Source organism: Pristiophorus japonicus, chromosome 9 (genome assembly GCF_044704955.1).
Source record: "Pristiophorus japonicus isolate sPriJap1 chromosome 9, sPriJap1.hap1, whole genome shotgun sequence".
Classification (NCBI taxonomy): Eukaryota; Metazoa; Chordata; class Chondrichthyes; family Pristiophoridae; genus Pristiophorus; species Pristiophorus japonicus.
This window is the reverse complement of record NC_091985.1, coordinates 207,539,060-207,558,004: the sequence shown is the minus strand read 5'-3', so window position 1 is coordinate 207,558,004 and position 18,945 is coordinate 207,539,060. Positions and strand designations below refer to the sequence as shown.

At 46.2% G+C, this 18,945-nt stretch overlaps 1 protein-coding gene and 1 pseudogene across 1 annotated transcript in view; both read right to left on the bottom strand.

Annotated features, from left to right (window-relative positions):
• LOC139274090 (zinc finger protein 585A-like) overlaps positions 1-15,105 on the bottom strand; it is a 152,798-nt pseudogene extending 137,693 nt beyond the window's left edge.
• The window catches only part of LOC139273549 (zinc finger protein 850-like), a 700,279-nt gene that overhangs the window by 405,421 nt on the left and 275,913 nt on the right, over positions 1-18,945 (bottom strand). The window lies entirely within an intron of this gene.

Below are 18,945 nucleotides of genomic sequence, written 5' to 3'. Positions count from 1 at the left end.
TACGACGATTTGTGCACACTGGTCTGAGAGCATTTGAACCTGAAGGAAAGCATTCTGATGGCGAGGTGCTGGTTCTACACCTACAAAAGTTCTGAAGGCCAGGAAGTGGCGAGTTATATCACTGAACTAAGAGGCATTGAAGAACTTTGAGAATTTGAAGAACATTTGGAGCGCATGCTCAGAGACATTTTCATATTTGGCAGTGGCCACGAAACCATACTTCACAAACTTTTGACTGTAGAGACCCCAGCCTTGAGTAAGGCATAGCGATAGCCCAGGCATTCATTGCCACCAGTGACAATACTAAGCAAATCTCTTAGCACACAACTGCTGCTACAAGTACTGTGAACAAAGTGATGTTGTTTTCGAATCATAAAATACAGAGCAGGTCACACGTACCTGTAGCTACACGTCCGCAGATGTCTCAGAGTCCACCATCAAGGGTGATGAATGCAAGACCATTAACACCTTGTTTGCGCTGCAGGGGTGATCTTAGTTTCCATTCATGCCGATTCAAAGGATATGTTTACAAGGGCTGTGGAACAATGGGACACCTCCAACGACTGTGCAGGCGAGCTGCTAAACCTGGTAAACCTGAAAACCACCATGTTGCAGAGGAGGATCATGTCTAAACAGAGTCTCAGATAGAGGAGGCAGAGGTACCTGGGGTACACACATTCACCACGAATTGTCCCCCGATAATGCTGAATGTTGAACTAAATGGACTTTCGAAAGGTTGTGGTGCAACAAGACCTCAAGGCCAGTCTTAACTCCAATTCGAAACTAAGAACTTACACAAAGGAACTGATTCCTGTAATCGGCAGTGCAACCATAAAGGTCTCCTATGATGGAGCGGTGCACAAGTTACCACTCTGGGTGGTACCGGGCGATGGTCCCACGCTGCTCGGCCGGAACTGGTTGGTAAAGATACGCTGGAACTGGAATGACTTCCAAGTGCTATCGCCCGCTGATGACACTTCGTGTGCCCAGGTCTTAAACAAATTTCCTTCACTGTTTGAACCAGGCATTGGGAAATTCCAAGCAGCAAAAGTGCAGATTCACCTAATTCCGAGGGCATGACCCATCCATCACAAGGCGAGAGCAGTACCGTACATGATGAGAGAAAGGGTAGAGATCGTGCTAGACCGGCTGCAACGAGAGGGCATCATTTCACCGATCGAGTTCAGTGAGTGGGCCAATCCTATTGTCCCAGTCCTCAAGGGAGACGGCACCGTCAGAATCTGTGGCGATTACAAAGTAACTATCAATCATTTCTTCCTGCAGGACCAATCCCCATTACCAAAAGCCGATTACCTCTTTGCAATGCTGGCGGGAGGAAAGACGTTCACGAAGCAAGATCTGACTTCAGCCAACATGACACAGGAACTAGAGGAATCATCGAAGGCCCTCACCTGCATTGACATGCACAAAGGTCTTATTGATTATACCAGGTGCCCGTTTGGAATCCAATCAGCAGCAGCGATATTCCAGGTAAACATGGAACGTTTACTGAAGTTGGTCCCGCACACCGTGCTCTTCCAGAACGACATCTTGGTCACATTTTGGAACACAGTTGAGCATCTGTAGAACCTGGAGGAGGTTATTAGTCGATTCAATCACGTGGGACTCAGGTTAAAATGCTCGAATGCATTTTCCTTGCATCTGAAGTGGAGTTCCTGGGAAGGAGGATTGTGGCGGATGGCATCAGGCCCACCAACGTGAAGACAGAGGCAATCGAGAACGTACCGAGGCCACAGAACGTGACGGAGCTGTGGTCATTTCTGGGACTCTTGGACTACTTTGGTAACTTCTTACCAGGTCTCAGCACCCTGCTAGAACCACTACATGTCTTACTATGAAAACGGGGTGAATGGGTTTGGGGCAAAAGCCAAGAAAATGCCTTTGTGAAAGCGAGAAAATTGTTATGCTCAAACAAATTGCTTGTGTTGTATGATCCATGTAAGCATTTGGTACTAGCATGTGATGCGTCGTCATATGGCGTCGGATGTGTATTGCAACAAGCTAATGATTTTGGGAAACTGCATCCAGGAGTCTGTCTAAGACTGAAAGAGCCTACAGCATGATTGAAAAAGAAGCGTTAGCGTGTGTTTATGGGATAAAGAAAATGCATCAGTACCCATTTGGGCTAAAATTCGTATTGGCAACTGACCATAAGCCACTTATATCCCTGTTTTCTGAGAGTAAAGGGATAAATACCAAAGCATCAGCCCACATCCAGAGATGGGCGCTCATGTTTGTCTGCATACAACTATGCCATCCACCACAGGCCAGGCAGAGAAAACTGTGCCGATGCTCTCAGTAGGCTGCCATTGCCCACGACAGGGGTGGAAATGGCACAGCCCACAGATTTAGCCATGGCTATGGAAGCATTTGAGAGTGAGTAATCACCTGTCACTGCCTGGCAGATTAAAACCTGGACAAGCCAGGACCCCTTATTATCTCTAGTCAAAAGCTGTGTGCTTCACGGGGGCTGGTCCAGCTCCTGTGGAAATGCAGGAAGAGATAAAGCCATTCCAACGGCACAAAGATGAAATGTCTATACAGGCAGACTGCCTTCTGTGGGGCAATCGAGTAGTGCTCCCCAAGAAGGGCAGAGACACCTTCATCAATGACCTCCACAGTACCCACCCAGGCATCATAATGATGAAAGCGATAGCCAGGTCCCATGTGTGTTGGCCCGGTATCGATGCAGACTTAGAGTCCTGCGTTCACAGGTGTAATACATGTTCATGGTTAAGGAATGTACCCAGGGAGGCGCCGCTAAGTTTATGATCTTGGCCCTCCAAACCGTGGTCTAGGGCACACATCGACTATGCAGGCCCGCTCTTGGGTAAAATGTTCCTTGTGGTTGTAGACGCATACCCCAAGTGGTTTGAATGTGAGATAATGTCGGCTAGCACGTCCGCTGCCACTACTGAAAGTCTGCAGGCCATGTTTGCCACACATGGCTTACCCGGTGTCCTGGTGAGCGACAACGAGCCATGTTTTACTAGTGCGGAGTTCAAAGAATTCATGACCCGTAACGGGATCAAACATGTCACATCTGCCCCGTTTAAACCAGCATCCAATGGTCAGGCAGAGAGAGCAGTTCAAACCATCAAGCAAGGCTTGAAGAGGGTAACTGAAGGCTCACTAAAGACTCGCCTATCCCGAGTCCTGCTTAGCTACCGCATGAGACCCCACTCACTCACTGGGATCCCACCTGCTGAACTGCTCATGAAAAGAGCACTCAAAGACAAGGCTCTCTTTAGTTGACCCCGATCTACATGAACAGGTAGAGAGCAGGCAGCTTCAACAAAGTGCATACCATGATAGCACAAATGTGTCATGCGAGATTGAAATCAATGATCCTGTATTTATTTTAAATTATGGACAAGGTCACAAGTGGCTTCCCGGCACTGTCGTGGCCAAAGAGGGGAGCAGGGTGTTTCGGGTCAAACTTTCAAATGGACTCATTCACCAGAAACACTTGGACCAAATCAAACTCAGATTCACGGACTACCCTGAGCAACCCACCTTGGACCCTACCTTTTTTGATCCCCCAACACACATGCCACTGGCAACCGACACCATGGTTGACCACGAAGCAGAACCCATCATCCACAGCAGCCCAGCGAGAGCCCAACAAATGATTCAACAACACCAGCTTTCACACCGAGATGATCAACCAGGGCAAGAAAGGCCCCAGATCGACTCACATTGTAAATAGTTACACTATTGACTTTGGGGGTGGGGGGGGGGAGGTGGGGGAGGGGAATGTTGTTATATATGTGGACTTGTATTTACTCTGTACAGCCACCAGAGGGCTCATTCCCCGGAGTCCCAAGGGATTGCATAATCCCTTGGGAGCACAGGTATTTAAGAAGGCTTCACAGGTTGGAGAGGCACTCTGGAGACCTGCAATAAAAGACTAAGGTCACACGTTAATTTGAGCTCACAGTATTCAGTCTGAGTCTTTCTCCATACACAACAATTAGCATGGATAGAGGATTGGCTAACTAACAGAAAACAGAGATTTGGGATAAATGGTTCATTCTCGTGTTGGCAATCAGTAACTAGTGGGATGCCACAGGGATCAGTGCTGCGACCCCAACTATTTACAATCTATATTAACGATTTGGATGAAGGGACCCAGTGTAACGTAGCCAAGTTTGCTGATGATACAAAGATGGGAGGAAAAGCAATGTGTGAAGAGGACACAAAAAATCTGCAAAAGGACATTGACAGGCTAAGTGAGTGGGCAAAAATTTGGCAGATAGTGTACAATGTTAGAAAGTGTGAGGTTATACACTTTGAAGAAAAAAATCGAAGAGCAAGTTATTATTTAAATGGAGAAAAATTGCAAAGTACTGCAGTACAGCGGGACGTAGGGATCCTGGTGCTTGAAAAACAAAAGGTTAGTATGCAGGTACAGCAAGTAATTAGGAAGGCCAATGGAATCTTGGCCTTTATTGCAAAGGGGATGGAGTATAAAAGCAGGGAAGTCTTGCTACAGTTGTACCGGGTATTGATGAGGCCACACCTGGAATACTGTTTTGGTTTCCATATTTAAGAAAGGATATACATGCTTTGGAGGCAGTTCAGAGAAGGTTCACTCGGTTGATTCTGGAGATGAGGGGTTGACTTATGAGGAAAGGTTGAGTAGGTTGGGCCTCTACTTATTGGAATTCAGAAGAATGAGAGGTGATCTTATTGAAACGTATAAGATTATGAGGGGGCTTGACTAGGTGGATGCAGAGAGGATGTTTCCACTGATAGGGAAGACAAGAACTAGGGGGCATAATCTTAGAATAAGGGGCCGCCCATTAAAAACTTAGATGAGCAGGAATGTCTTCTCTCAGAGGGTTGTAAATTTGTGCAATTCACTGCCTCAGAGAGCTGTGGAAGCTGGGTCATTGAATAAATTTAAGACAGAGATACACAATTTCTTAACCGATAAGGGTATAAGGGGTTGTGGGCAGCAGGCAGGGAAGTGGACCTTAGTCCATGATCGTATTAAATGGTGGAGCAGGCTCGAGGGGCCATATGGCCTTCTCCTGCTCCTATTTCTTATGTTCTTATGCAAACATACAATTTGCTCTCTTAATTGATTGTTTGTTAACTTTCAGTGATTCTTGTGCAAAGACACCCATGACTCTGAACACCAACTTCTCTCAGCATTTAAAAATACTCTGCTTTTCAATTTTTCCTACCAATGTGGATATCTTCACATTTCTCCACTATATTCCATTTGTCATATTCTTACCAACTAACTGAGCCTGTCTATATCCCCTTGAAGCCTCTTTGTACCCACCTCACAAATTGCATTTCACCTAGCTTTGTATCATTAGCAAACGTGGATATACAGGTTGTATCTCTCCAGTCCGGGTCTCTTTACTCTGGAAACATTCCTTGACTAACAACAGTCCTGGCGTGGGTGGTGTCCTGTGCTGTTCATTGAAGCTGTGAAAAGGGCGATTGGATTTGACGTCACCCAAATCCTTGTCGCTGATTGCAGTGTGGTCAAGGCTAGCTGGAACGGTGAAGTCGGGCAAAGGAGCGGCGAGATTTCGTAGAGGGACAAGATCGGGACCCAGGAGAGACGTGAGTACAGGCCCAGAAGAGGTGAGGGCCCAGGGGCAGCGTGGGTCCATCCACACAGCGGTATGTGTGCGCATTAGGTCCTTGCAGCAGAGCTGGTCTCCAGTTGTCTTGCTTAATCCTTGCCACTGGATCAAGACCTAGCTCTGTGAAGCCTGTGTGGTGGCTGGTGTGCAACGGCCACCACACGTTAAAAATAATCCACGCACAGGCATCTCCCACCCTTCAAGATGTGGTCTGGGATCTGGAATATTAGGTCCTTCATTGAAACACCTGTGACTTCATCTCTTTTTGGCGTGGAAGCAATTCATCCTCGATTCGAGGGATTGCCTATAATGATGCTGATCATTGAGGTAAGCGGGTCAGGCAAGGAATGGAAAGGGAAGGGCAGGCGGCTGACTGGGGCACTAAAGCTAGGCCTCGCCCCAGGCTGTCTCTCTCCAGCACCCCACCCACTGCACCACTGCACTCCGCCCTCTACCCCGTTCTCCACCTCTTTCCCCCCCCCCCCCCCCGCTGCCACCACCACTCTCCGTCCCCCACCCGGCTCTACACCTACCCCCCCACTGCCACCGTTTTCCCCCGCCTCACCACACTCCCCCATCACCGTGTTCCCCTGCCATGGGTCTTCCGTCGCACCCCCCCCCCCCACCGCTCTCCTCCCGCTCTCTCCCCCCACCTGCCCCCCCCACAGCTCTCCACTCTGCCGCCACCGCTCTCCTCCCCGCCGCTTCTCTCCCCGCTCCTCTTCTCTTCCCACACCACCGCTTCTCTCCCCATGCATGCACAGAACACGTCCAGGTTGCTGTCAGCAGCTGACCTCCCGAGGTCTGGAAAATTCTCCAGCACCGGCCAGGTCCCAAGGCTGCCGGACCAGAGACTTCCAACTGTATAACATTTGATCCTCTCATCAAAATCATTGATATATATTGTGAATTAATGAGACCCAAGCACCAATCCTTGTGGTATCCCACCAGTTGCAGCCTGCCAACCTGAAAATGAACCATTTATTCCTAATCATTTTCTGTCTGCTAACTAATCCTCAATGCATGCGAGTATTACCTCCAATTCCTTGAGCCCTAATTTTGTTTAATAACCTCTTGTGGCACCTTATCGAATGCCTTCTGAAAATCCAAATACACCCTATCCACTGGTTCCTCCTTATCTGTTCTGCTAATTACAACCTCAAAAAACCCTTAACAGATTTGTCAAACATAATTTCCCTTTCATAAAGCCGTGTTAATTCTGCCCAATCATATTATTATTCTCCAAGTGCCTGTTACCACATCCTTAATAATAGGATCTGGCATTTTCCCTATTACTGATGTCAGGCTAACTGGTCTGTAGTTCTCAGTTTTCTCTCTCCCTCTGTTCTTAAATAGCCCAGTTACATTTGCTACCTTCCAAACCATGGGAACTGTTCTAGAATCTATGGCATTTTGGAAGATGTTAACCAATGCATCCACTATTTCTATAGCTACCAATTCAATAATCTAGGATGTAGGCCATTAGATCTATTGGCTTTCAGTCCCATTAATTTCTCCAGTACCATTTTTTGATTAATACTAATTTCTTTTAGTTCCCCATTCTCACTGGATCCTGGGTTCTCCAGTAGTGCTGGCAATTTTTTTGCGCCTTCTTCCGTGAAGACAGACACAAAGTATGTGTTTAATTTCTCTGCCATTTCCTTGTTCCCCATTATAATTTCTCCTGTCTCATCCTGTAGGGGACCCATATTTACTTTTGCTAATCTTTTCCTTTTTTTACATACCTATAGAACCTTGTGCAGTCTGTTATTTTGTCTCTCGATAGGTTACTCTCATATTCTAGTTTCCGTTTCTTTATGAATTTCATGGTCCACCTTTGCTGAATTCTAAAATCTTCCCAGGCTTACTGCTCTTTTTGACAACATTATAAGCATCTTACTTTCATCTAATACTATCTTTAATTTCTTTTCTTGGCCACAGTTGGACCACTATTCATGAGGGGGGTTTTGTGCCTGCCTTAAAGAAATGCATGTTTGTTGTAAATTATGTATTCATCCTTTAAATGCTAGCCATTCCTTTTCTGCTGTCATACCTTTCAATATAGTTTCCCAAACTACCTGAACCAACTCTTCCCTTATACCTACAACTATTTTTGTAGTAACATCAATACAAGTGCCCCCTGATTAAACTGACAAACTTAAACAAATGAAACTTTAGACATTACGTAGTTCAAAGTAAAATTTGGTTACTGGGGGTGATGATGCACTCCAGTCCCTCCGGCACCCACCTCTCGCAGAAGGCCGCGAGTGTCCCGGTGGACACCGCGTGCTCCATCTCCAGGGACACCCTGGCTCAGATGTAACCACAGAAGAGAGGCAGGCAGTCGGGCTGAACGACCCCCTCGACTGCCCACTGCCTGGACCAGTTGATGGCCACCTTGGCCATGCCCAGGAGCAATCCTTCGAGGAGTCCTTCGGACCTTCCCGCTCCCCTCCACACAGTGCCCAAAGATCAGGAGTGTGGGACTGAAGTGCAGCCAGAACTTGAGGAGCAGCCCCTTCAAATATTGGAAAAGGAGCTGCAACCTCACACATACAACATAGATGTGGAACATGGAGTCCTCCAGACCGCAGAAATTGCAGGTGGCCTGGGAGTCCGTGAACCGACCTTAAAACTTATTGTATGGAACTGTTCCATGCAACACCCTCCAGGCCAAGTCCCCAATAAATAAAGGGAGGACTCCCGCACCCTCATACCTAGAGTTTACTTTGTTTAGATTTAATATCCTAGTTTCAGAATTACATGATTAGCATGTGTAGCGAGTTGGTCTTACCGCAGGTAAAGTGTCCACAGCCAGATAGGGAATGGAAGACCAACAGGAAGAGCAGTGCAAGGAAGGTAGTGCAGGGGTCACCTGCGGTCATCCCCCTGCAAAACAGATACACCACTTTGAGTACTGTTGGGGGGGATGACTCATCAGGGGAGGACAGCAGCAGCCAAGTTCAAGGCATTGTGGATGGCTCTGCTGCACAGGAGGGCAGGAAAAAGAGTGGGAGAGTGATAGTGATAGGGGATTCAATTGTAAGGGGAATAGATAGGCGTTTCTGTGGCCGCAACCGAGACTCCAGGAGGGTATGTTGCCTCCCTGGTGCAAAGGTCAAGGATGTCTCGAAGCGGGTGCAGGACATTCTGAAAAAGGAGGGTGAACAGCCAGTTGTCGTGGTGCACATTGGTACCAACGATATAGGTAAAAAACGGGATGAGGTCCTAAGAGACGAATTTAAGGAGCTAGGAGCTAAATTAAAAAGTAGGACCTCAAAAGTAGTAATCTCAGGATTGCTACCAGTGCCACGTGCTAGTCAGAGTAGGAATCACAGGATAGTTCAGATGAATACGTGGCTTGAGCAGTGGTGCAGCAGGGAGGGATTCAAATTCCTGGGGCATTAGAACCGGTTCTGGGGGAGGTGGGACCATTACAAACCGGATGGTCTGCACCGAGGCAGCACCGGAACCAATGTCCTAGGGGGAGTCTTTGCTAATGCTGTTGGGGAGGAGTTAAACTAATATGGCAGGGGGATGGGAACCAATGCAGGGAGACAGAGGGAAGCAAAATGGAGACAGAAACAAAAGACAGAAAGGTGATGAGTAAAAGGGGAGGGCAGAGAAACCCAAGGCAAAAAACAAAAAGGGCCACTTTATAGCAAAATTCTAAAGGGTCAAAGTGTCTTAGAAAGGCTCTGTGCCTCAATGCGAGGAGTATTCGGAATAAGGTGGACAAATTAACTGTGCAGATAGCAGTTAACGGATATGATGTGGTTGGCATCATGGAGACATGGCTCCATGGTGACCAAGGCTGGGAACTCAACATCCAGGGGTATTCAACATTTAGGAAAGATAGACAGAAATGAAAAGGAGGCGGGGTGGCATTGCTGGTTAAAGAGAAAATTAATGCAATTGTAAGGAAAGATATTAGCTTGGATGATGTGGAATCGGTATGGGTGGAGCCAAAGGGCAGAAAACGCTTGTGGGAGTTGTGTACAGACCTCCAAACAGTACTAGTGATGTTGGGGAGGGCATCAAACAGGAAATTAGGGGTGCATGCAATAAAGGTGCAGGAGTTATCATGGGTGACTTTAATATGCATATCGATTGGGCTAACCAAACTGGAAACAATACAGTGGAGGAGGATTTCCTGGAGTGCATAAGAGATGATTTTCTAGACCAATATGGCGAGGAACCAACTAGGGGGAAGGCCATTTTAGACTGGGTCTTGTGTAATGAGAGAGGATTAATTAGCAATCTCATTGTGCGAGGCCCCTTGGGGAAGAGTGACCATAATATGGTGGAATTCTACATTAGGATTGAGAATGAAACAGTTAATTCAGAGACCATAGTCCAGAATTAAAGAAGGGTAACTTTGAAGGTATGAGGCGTGAATTGGCTAGGAAAGATTGGCGAATGATACTGAAGGGGTTGACAGTGGATAGGCAATGGAAGACATTTAGAGACCGCATGGATGAACTACAACAATTGTACAGCCCTGTCTGGCGTAAAAATAAAAAAGGGAAGGTGGCTCAACCGTGGCTATCAAGGGAAATCAGGGATAATATTAAAGCCAAGGAAGTGGCATAAAAATTGGTCAGAAATAGCAGGGGACTGGGAGAAATTTAGAACTCAGCAGAGGAGGACAAATGGTTTGATTAGGGCAGGGAAAATAGAGTACGAGAGGAAGCTTGCAGGGAACATTAAAATGGACTGCAAAAGCTTCCATAGATATGTAAAGAGAAAAAGGTTAGTAAAGACAAACGAAGGTCCCCTACAGGAAGAATCAGGGGAAGTCATAACTGGGAACAAAGAAATGGCAGACCAATTGAACAAGTACTTTGGTTCGGTATTCACTAAGGAGGACACAAACAACCTTCCGGATTTAAAAGGGGTCAGAGGGTCTAGTAAGAAGGAGGAACTGAGGGAAGTCCTTATTAGTCAGGAAATTGTGTTGGGGAAATTGATGGGATTGAAGGTCGATAAATCCCCAGGGCCTGATGGTCTGCATCCCAGAGTACTCAAGGGGGTGGCCTTTGAAATAGCGGATGCCTTGACAGTCATTTTCCAACATTCCATAGACTCTGGATTAGTTCCTATGGAGTGGAGGTTAGCCAAGGTAACCCCACTTTTTTAAAAAAAGGAGGGAGAGAGAAAACAGGGAATTATAGACCGGTCAGCCTGACATCGGTAGTGGGTAAAATGATGGAATCAATTATTAAGGATGTCATAGCAGCGCATTTGGAAAGAAGTGACATGATAGGTCCAAGTCAGCATGGATTTGTGAAAGGGAAATCATGCTTGACAAATCTTCTGGAATTTTTTGAGGATGTTTCCAGTAGAGTGGACAAGGGAGAACCAGTTGATGTGGTGTATTTGGACTTTCAGAAGGCTTTCAACAAGAGATTAATGTGCAAAATTAAAGCACATGGGATTGGGGGTAGTGTACTGACGTGATTGAGAACTGGTTGTCAGACAGGAAGCAAAGAGTAGGAATAAATGGATATTTTTCAGAATGGCAGGCAGTGACTAGTGGGGTACCGCAAGGTTCTGTGCTGGTGCCCCAGCTGTTTACATTGTACATTAATAATTTAGACGAGGGGATTAAATGTAGTATCTCCAAATTTGCGGATGACACTAAATTGGGTGGCAGTGTGAGCTGCGAGGAGGATGCTATGATGCTGCAGAGTGACTTGGGTAGGTTAAGTGAGTGGGCAAATGCTTGGCAGATGAAGTATAATGTGGATAAATGTGAGGTTATCCACTTTGGTTGTAAAAACAGAGAGACAGACTATTATCTGAATGGTGATAGATTAGGGAAAGGGGAGGTGCAACGAGACCTGGGTGTCATGGTACATCAGTCATTGAAGGTTGGCATGCAGGTATAGCAGGCGGTTAAGAAGGCAAATGGCATGCTGGCCTTCATAGCGAGGGGATTTGAGTATGGGGCAGGGTTACTACAGTTGTACGGGGCCTTGGTGAGGCCACACCTGGAGTATTGTGTACAGTTTTGGTCTCCTAACTTGAGGAAGGACATTCTTGCTATTGAGTGCAGCGAAAGTGCACCAGACTAATTCCCAGGATGGCGGGACTGACATATCAAGATAGACTGGATCAACTGGGCTTGTATTCACTGCAGTTCAGAAGAATGAGAGGGGATCTCTTAGAAACATTTAAAATTCTGACGGGTTTAGACAGGTTAGATGCAGGACGAATGTTCCCAATGTTGGGGAAGTCCAGAACCAGGGGTCACAGTCTAAGGATAAGGGGTAAGCCATTTAGGACCTAGATGAGGAGAATCTTCTTCACCCAGAGAGTGGTGAACCTGTGGAATTCTCTACTACAGAAAGTTGTTGAAGCCAATTCACTAGGGGGATCAAGGGGTATGGCGAGAAAGCAGGAATGGGGTACTGAAGTTGCATGTTCAGCCATGAACTCATTGAATGGCGGTGCAGGCTCGAAGGGCCAAATGGCCTACTCCTGCATTTATTTTCTATGTTTCTATGTTAACTAAATCATTTTCAAACTTAATGTAAAATTCTATATAATTATGGTCACTCTTCCCAAAGGGCCACTTTCCTACAAGGTTATTAATTAACCTTTCTTATTGCATAATATTAGATCTAAAATAATCTGTTATCTAGTTGGTTCCTCAACATACTGATCTAGAAAACCATCTTGTATACCTTCCATGAATTCATCCTCCACACTATTACTGCAAATTTGGTTTGCCCAGTCTGTATGCAGATTATTGTATTATCTTGTTACATGCAGCTCTAATTTCCTGAGTTATACTGTGCCCTACATTACCACTGCAGTTTGTGGCTTATAAAGAACGCCCACCAATGTTTTCTGCCCTCGCTGTTTCTTAGCCCCACCCACAATGATTCTACTTCTTGATTTTCTGAGCTAAGATTCTTTTCCTCTACTGTCTTTATCCCATCCTTTATTATCAGGTCTACCCCTCCTCCTTTTCCATTTTGCTATCTCTTCTAAAAGTTACGTATCCTGGAATATTTAGTTCCCAACTGTGGTCATTTTGCAACCTCGTGTCCATAATGGCTATTAGATCAAACCTATTAATTTCTGTCTGCGCTATTAATTCATCTATTATATTGAGAATTCTTTGTGCATTCAGATATAGTGCCTTTAGTTTTCGTTTTCTAAAATTGTTTCCTTGATTTCTTCTTTGTCAGTAATGCCCTATTACCTTTGTTAGTCTCTCTGTCCCTTCCTGACCCACTCTGCTTATTCTTACACCAAACCCTGCTCTGCTCTAGCGCCTTGACATGTAATTTGTTGCTTTTACTCTGTATCTAAACCATTCTGTACACTTCCCTGAATCTCCCCCACCTTCATTAGTTTAAAGCCCTGTTTACTGCCCTAGTTATTTGATTTGCCAGGACACTGGTTCCTGCCCAGATCAAGTGGAGCCCATCCCAATGGAACAGCTCCCTCTTTCCTCAGTACTGGTGCCAGTGACCCATAAAGCAAAACTCCTGCCTTCTACACCACTCTTTTAGCCACGTATTTAACATTTTAATCTGCTTATCCCTCGACCAATAGGTGTGTGGCTCAGGTAACAATCTGGAGATTATTAACTTTGATGTTCAGCTTTTTCATTTGGACTCCAACTCTTCAAACTGTTTCAGCAGAACCTCACTGTTAGTCCTACCGATGTTGTTGATTCCTACATGGACCATGACAACTGGATCCGCCCCTTCCCATTCTAAGTTCTGATTCTGAGCTACCCCGGGGAGAGGGCAGTGTGTGATGTCCCTGTAGGATGCAGTATGTTCAGTGTCTGACCCTGAGATGCCCCAGGGAGAGGGCAGTATGAGACATCCCTGTGGGATGCATTATGTTCAATCTCTCACCCTGAGCTGCCCCAGGGAGGGGACAGTAAGTGATGTCCCTGTGGGGTGCAGTATTTTCAGTGTCTAACCCTGAGCTGCCCTAATTCCTTCTGCTCTAGGGGGCAGTCACGCTCCTCTCAGTCAGAGTAAATAGGAGGGACAGCGTCATCTACTAGACACCGGCGATATTTCAAGGCACACAATGCCTGGCTCCATCCCAAAGAAATCCAAAACAAACCTGCAGATTCAATTCATTTTATTATCAATGGTTCAAGAAAGTTTAGCTCCATTTGTTGCACCTTTCAGTATTTGAAGAAAGCCGTTTAAACAGTGAAATATGGATACAAACACAATCAGCATTATTTTTATCTGACCCTTTTCCCGTTGATTAGTTGGTCCAATATCTAGAATATTAATCTCCAGTTATAGGGGTGATCAATATCAATAAAAAGAAACCACATATACCAAAATGGACATGATTCAGTTTGGCATAACAGCAGAATCCAAACCCTGCAGGCACTTGTGAACTCGCTGATGTCTCAGCAGGTTGGACGATTGAGTGAATCCCTCCCCACACACAGAGCAGGTGAACGGCCTCTCCCCAGTGTGAACTCGCTGGTGTGTTATCAGGGTGTATGACCGAGCGAATCCCTCACCACACACTGAGCAGGTGAATGGCCTCTCCCCAGTGTGAACTCGCTGGTGTGTCAGCAGGTGGGATGACTGAGTGAATCCCTCCCTACACACTGAGCAGGTGAACGGCCTCTCCCCAGTGTGAATTCGCTCATGTGTCAGCAGGTTCGATGACTGAATGAAGCCCTCCCCACACACGGAGCAGGTGAATGGCCTTTCCCCAGTGTGAACTCGCTGGTGTTTCAGCAGGTTGGATGACTGAGTGAATCCCTTCCCACACACAGAGCAGGTGAATGGCCTCTCCCCAGAGTGAACTCGCTCATGTGCCAGCAGGTGGGATGACCGATGGAATCCCGCCCCACAGATGGAGCAGGTAAACGGCCTCTCCCCAGTGTGAACTCGCTGGTGTGCCAGCAGGCGGGATGACTGAGCGAAACTCTTCCCACACTCAGAGCAGGTAAACAGCCCCTCCCCAGCGTGTATTCTTTGGTGTGTCAGCAGGTGGGATGACTGAGTGAATTCCTTCCCACACATGGAGCAGGTGAACGGCCTCTCTCCCGTGTGAACTCGCTGATGTGAAAGCAGGTTAGATTTCAAAGTGAATCCCTTCCCACACTCGGAGCAGATAAATGGCCCCTGCCCAGTGTGAACTCGCTGGTGAGTTAGAAGTCGGGATGACACAGTGAATCCCTTTCCACACACAGAACAGGTGAACGGCCTCTCCCCGGTGTGACTGCGCCGATGAATTTCCAGCTGGGATGGGTAATTGAATGCCTTCCCACAGTCCCCACATTCCCACGGTTTCTCCATGGTGCGGGTGTCCTTGTGTCTCTCCAGGTTGAATGATCAATTGAATGCTCGTCCACACATAGAACACGTGTATGTTTTCTCCCCACTGTCAACGGTTTGATCTTTTTACAGGCTGTATAACTGGTTAAAGCTCTTTCCACAGGCAGTGAACTGGAACACTCTCACTTGGGTGCGTGTGTCTTGGTGCTTTTCCAGTCACATTGATGTTTGAAATCTGTTGCCACAGACAGAACAGACAAACATTGCTCTTTCCACATTCAAAGGCCGATAGTATTCAAGTCCTCAGGAATTGAGTGATTCCATCAGATTTTGATGTGATATTTAGTTTTAGAGCTTCCCGTTGGCAAATCCTCCCATTCTAATACCCTGGAAAAGAAGTTTACAAAAATAATTACTGCAAGTAAATGACAGAAATTCAGAACAGACAATTCTAGATTCTATGGAACATTCTTTCCTTTCTTGTTCCTCCAAAGCTGTAAATCCCCATCCCATACAGTCTCCGTTCTCCCTGTCTTGAAATTCAAACACATCGCACGTCTGAAGACAGCTTGTTCTCTGCTCCCATTTTTCACCACCAACTCTGTCTGGGTTCAGTTTTACACACTGGTTCCATCCCTCAACTCCCCTGAAGGTGCTGACACTGGCTGGGTTCAGTTCTCCACTCACTGGTTCCCCTCCCTCTCCTGAAGGTGCTGGCTCTGGCTGGGTTCAGTTCCACACTCACTGGTTCCCCTCCCTCTCCTCCCCTGAAGGTGCTGACTCTGGCTGGGTTCAGTTCTACACTCACTGGTTCCCCTCCCTCTCCTCCCCTGAAGGTGCTGACTCTGTCTGGGTTCAGTTCTACACTGACTAGTTCCCCTCCCTCTCCTCCCCTGAAGACGCTGACTCTGGCTGGGTTCAGTTCTACACTCACTGGTTCCCCTCCCTCTCCATCCCTGAAGGTGCTGACTCTGGCTGGGTTCACTGGGACACTGAAGCCCCGCCCACACGTTGTTCGTTTGCAAAGATGTTCACGCATGCGCTCTACTGCTCGATGAGTCACCATGGCGGAGCACAAACCTGCAGCTGTCCTTCACAAAGATGGCGGCCGTCACCCTCGGTTTGTTGCCGCGAAAATGCCCTGGAGCTGCAAATTCGGAACTTATAGTTTCTTAATACATGCTTGCGACCTACACTAGGTGTGTATGAAGCCTACCTGCGAGGTGCGTTCCTCCCCTGTTCCCCGCTGATTCGGATCGGCTCCAAACTGTGGATCCGGCCTTTGCCCGCTTCCAGGCCGCGTTCGGTCTGATCAAAGTCACAATGCGCATGCTCCAGGTACAGTCCGGTGTTGCGCCTGCGCACTGGGCTCCTGCAGCGTGAATATTGTGCTCTGGGGGCACTGGACCGTAAGGAACAGGAGCAGGAGTAAAATTATTCGGCCCTCGATCCTGCTCCGCCATTAATGAGATCTTGGCTGATCTTCTACCTCAACTCCACTTTCCTGCACTATCCCCATATCCTTCATTTACATAATATCCAAAAATCTATTGATCAATGCCTTGAATATATTCAAACCCTGAAAGCCTACACAGCCCTCTGGGGGAGAGAATTCCAAAGATTCACCACCCTCTGAGTGAAGAGGTTTTTCCTCATCTCAGTCCTAAATGGCTGACCTCTTATTCTGAGACTCACCCCTGGTTCTAGACTTCCCAGCCAGAGAAAACATCCTTCCTGCACCTACCCTGTCAAGCCTTCTACGAATTTTGTATGTTTTTTTACCCTGTCAAGCCCTGTATGAACTTTGTATGTTTCAATAAGATCACCTCTCATACTTCTGAACTCTAGAGAATAGAGGCATAATCTACTCAATCTCTCCTCATAGGACAATCCCCGCATCCCAGGAATCAGTCTAGTGAACTTTTGTTGCACCTCCTCTATGGCAAGTATATCCTTTCTTAGATAAGGAGACCTAAACAGTACACAATACTACAGGGCCCTATATAATTGCAGTAAGATTACTTTACACTTATACTCAAATCCACTAGTAATAAAGGCCAACATGCTTTATTAATTACTTGCTGTACCTGCATGTTAACTTTCAGTGATTCATGTACAAGGACATCCAGATCCCTCTGAACACCAACATTTCTCAATCTCTCACCATTTAAAAAATACTCTGCTTTTCTATGTTTCCTACCAAAATGGATAACTTCACATTTCTCCACATTATATTCCATTTGCCATGTTCTTATCAATATATATCAATGACTTGGACTTAAATGTTGGGTATATGATTAAGAAGTTTGCAGATGTCACTAAAATAGGCTGAGTCATTGATAATGAAAAAGAAACATAGAAACATTGAAAAATAGGTGCAGGAGTAGGCCCTTCGAGCCTGCATCGTCATTCAATAAGATCATGGCTGATCATTCCTTCAGTACCCCTTTCCTGCTTTCTCTCCATACCTGTTGATCCCCTTAACCATAAGAGCCATATCTAACTCCCTCTTGAATATATCCAGTGAACTGGTATCAACAACTCTCTGCGGCAGGGAATTCCACAGATTAACAACTCTCTGAGTGAAGAAGTTTCTCCTCATCTCAGTCCTAAATGGCCTACCCCTTATCCTAAGAAAGCTGCGGATTACAGGAAGATATCAACGTATTGGTCAGGTGGGCAGAACAGTGGCAAATGGAATTCAATCCGGATAAGTGTGAGGTAATGCATTTGGGGAGGTCTAACAAGACAAGGGAATACACATTAAATGGTAGGACACTGGAAAGTGTAGAGGAACATCGGGACTGTGGAGTGCAGGTCCACAGAATCTCGAAGGTAGCAGGCCAGGTTGATAAGATGGCTAAGAAGGCATATGGAATACTTGCATTTATAAGTCGAGGCATGGAATACAAGAGCAAGGAGGATAGGCTTGAACTGTATAAAACACTTATTAGACCACAGCTGGAGTACTCCATGCAGTTCTGGTCACCACATTACAGGAAAGGTGTGATTGCACTGGAAAGGGTGCAGAGGAGATTTATAAGATTGTTGCCTGGACTGGAGAATTTTGTCTATGATGAAAGAAAATAGAAGCTGAGTCTGTTTTCTTTGCAACAGAGGAGGCTAAGGGGAGACATGATTGAGGTGTATAACATTATGAGGGGTCTGGATAGAGTGGATAGGGATGATTTGGTTTCCCGTGGCAGAGGGGTCAACAACCAGAGGGCATAGATTTAAAGTAATTGGGGGGAGGTTTAGAGGAGATAAGGGACATTTCTTCACCAAGAGGGTGGTGGGGGTCTGGAATTCACTGCCTGAAAGGGTTGTAGTGCCATGAACCTTCAACCACATTTAAAAGACACTTGGATGTGCACTTAAAGTGCCGCAACCTACAGGGCTATGAACCAAGAGCTGGAAAGTGGGATTAGGCTGGATGCGATTGGCTGAAATGGTCTCCTTCCATGCTGTAAATTTCTATGATTGTATGATGATTGCCCACTCGCTTAACCTCTCTTTATCCCCTTGAAGCCTCTTTGTACCCTCCTCACAACTTGCTTTCCCACCTAGCTTTGTATCATCAGCAAACTTGGATATATCACATTTGGTCTTCTCATCCAAATCAGATATACATTGTGAATTGCTGAGGCCCAAGTATCGATCCTTGTGACACACCACCAGTTACAGCCTGCCAACCTGAAAATGAACCATTTATTCCTACTTTCTGTTTTCTGTCCGTTAACCAATCTTCAATCCATGCTAGTATATTACCCACAATCCCATGAGCCCTCATTTTGTTTAATAACCTCATGTGGCACCTTATCGAATGTCTTCTGAAAATCCAAATACACCACATCCACTGGTTCCTCCTTATCTATTCTGCTAGTTACAATCTCAAAAAGTTGTCAAACATGATTTCCTTTCATAAAGCCGTGTTGACTCTGACAAATTTTATTAATATTCTCTAAGTTCCTGTTCCCACGTCCTTAATAATAGCATCGAGCATTTTCCCGACTACAGATGTCAGGCTAACTGGTCCA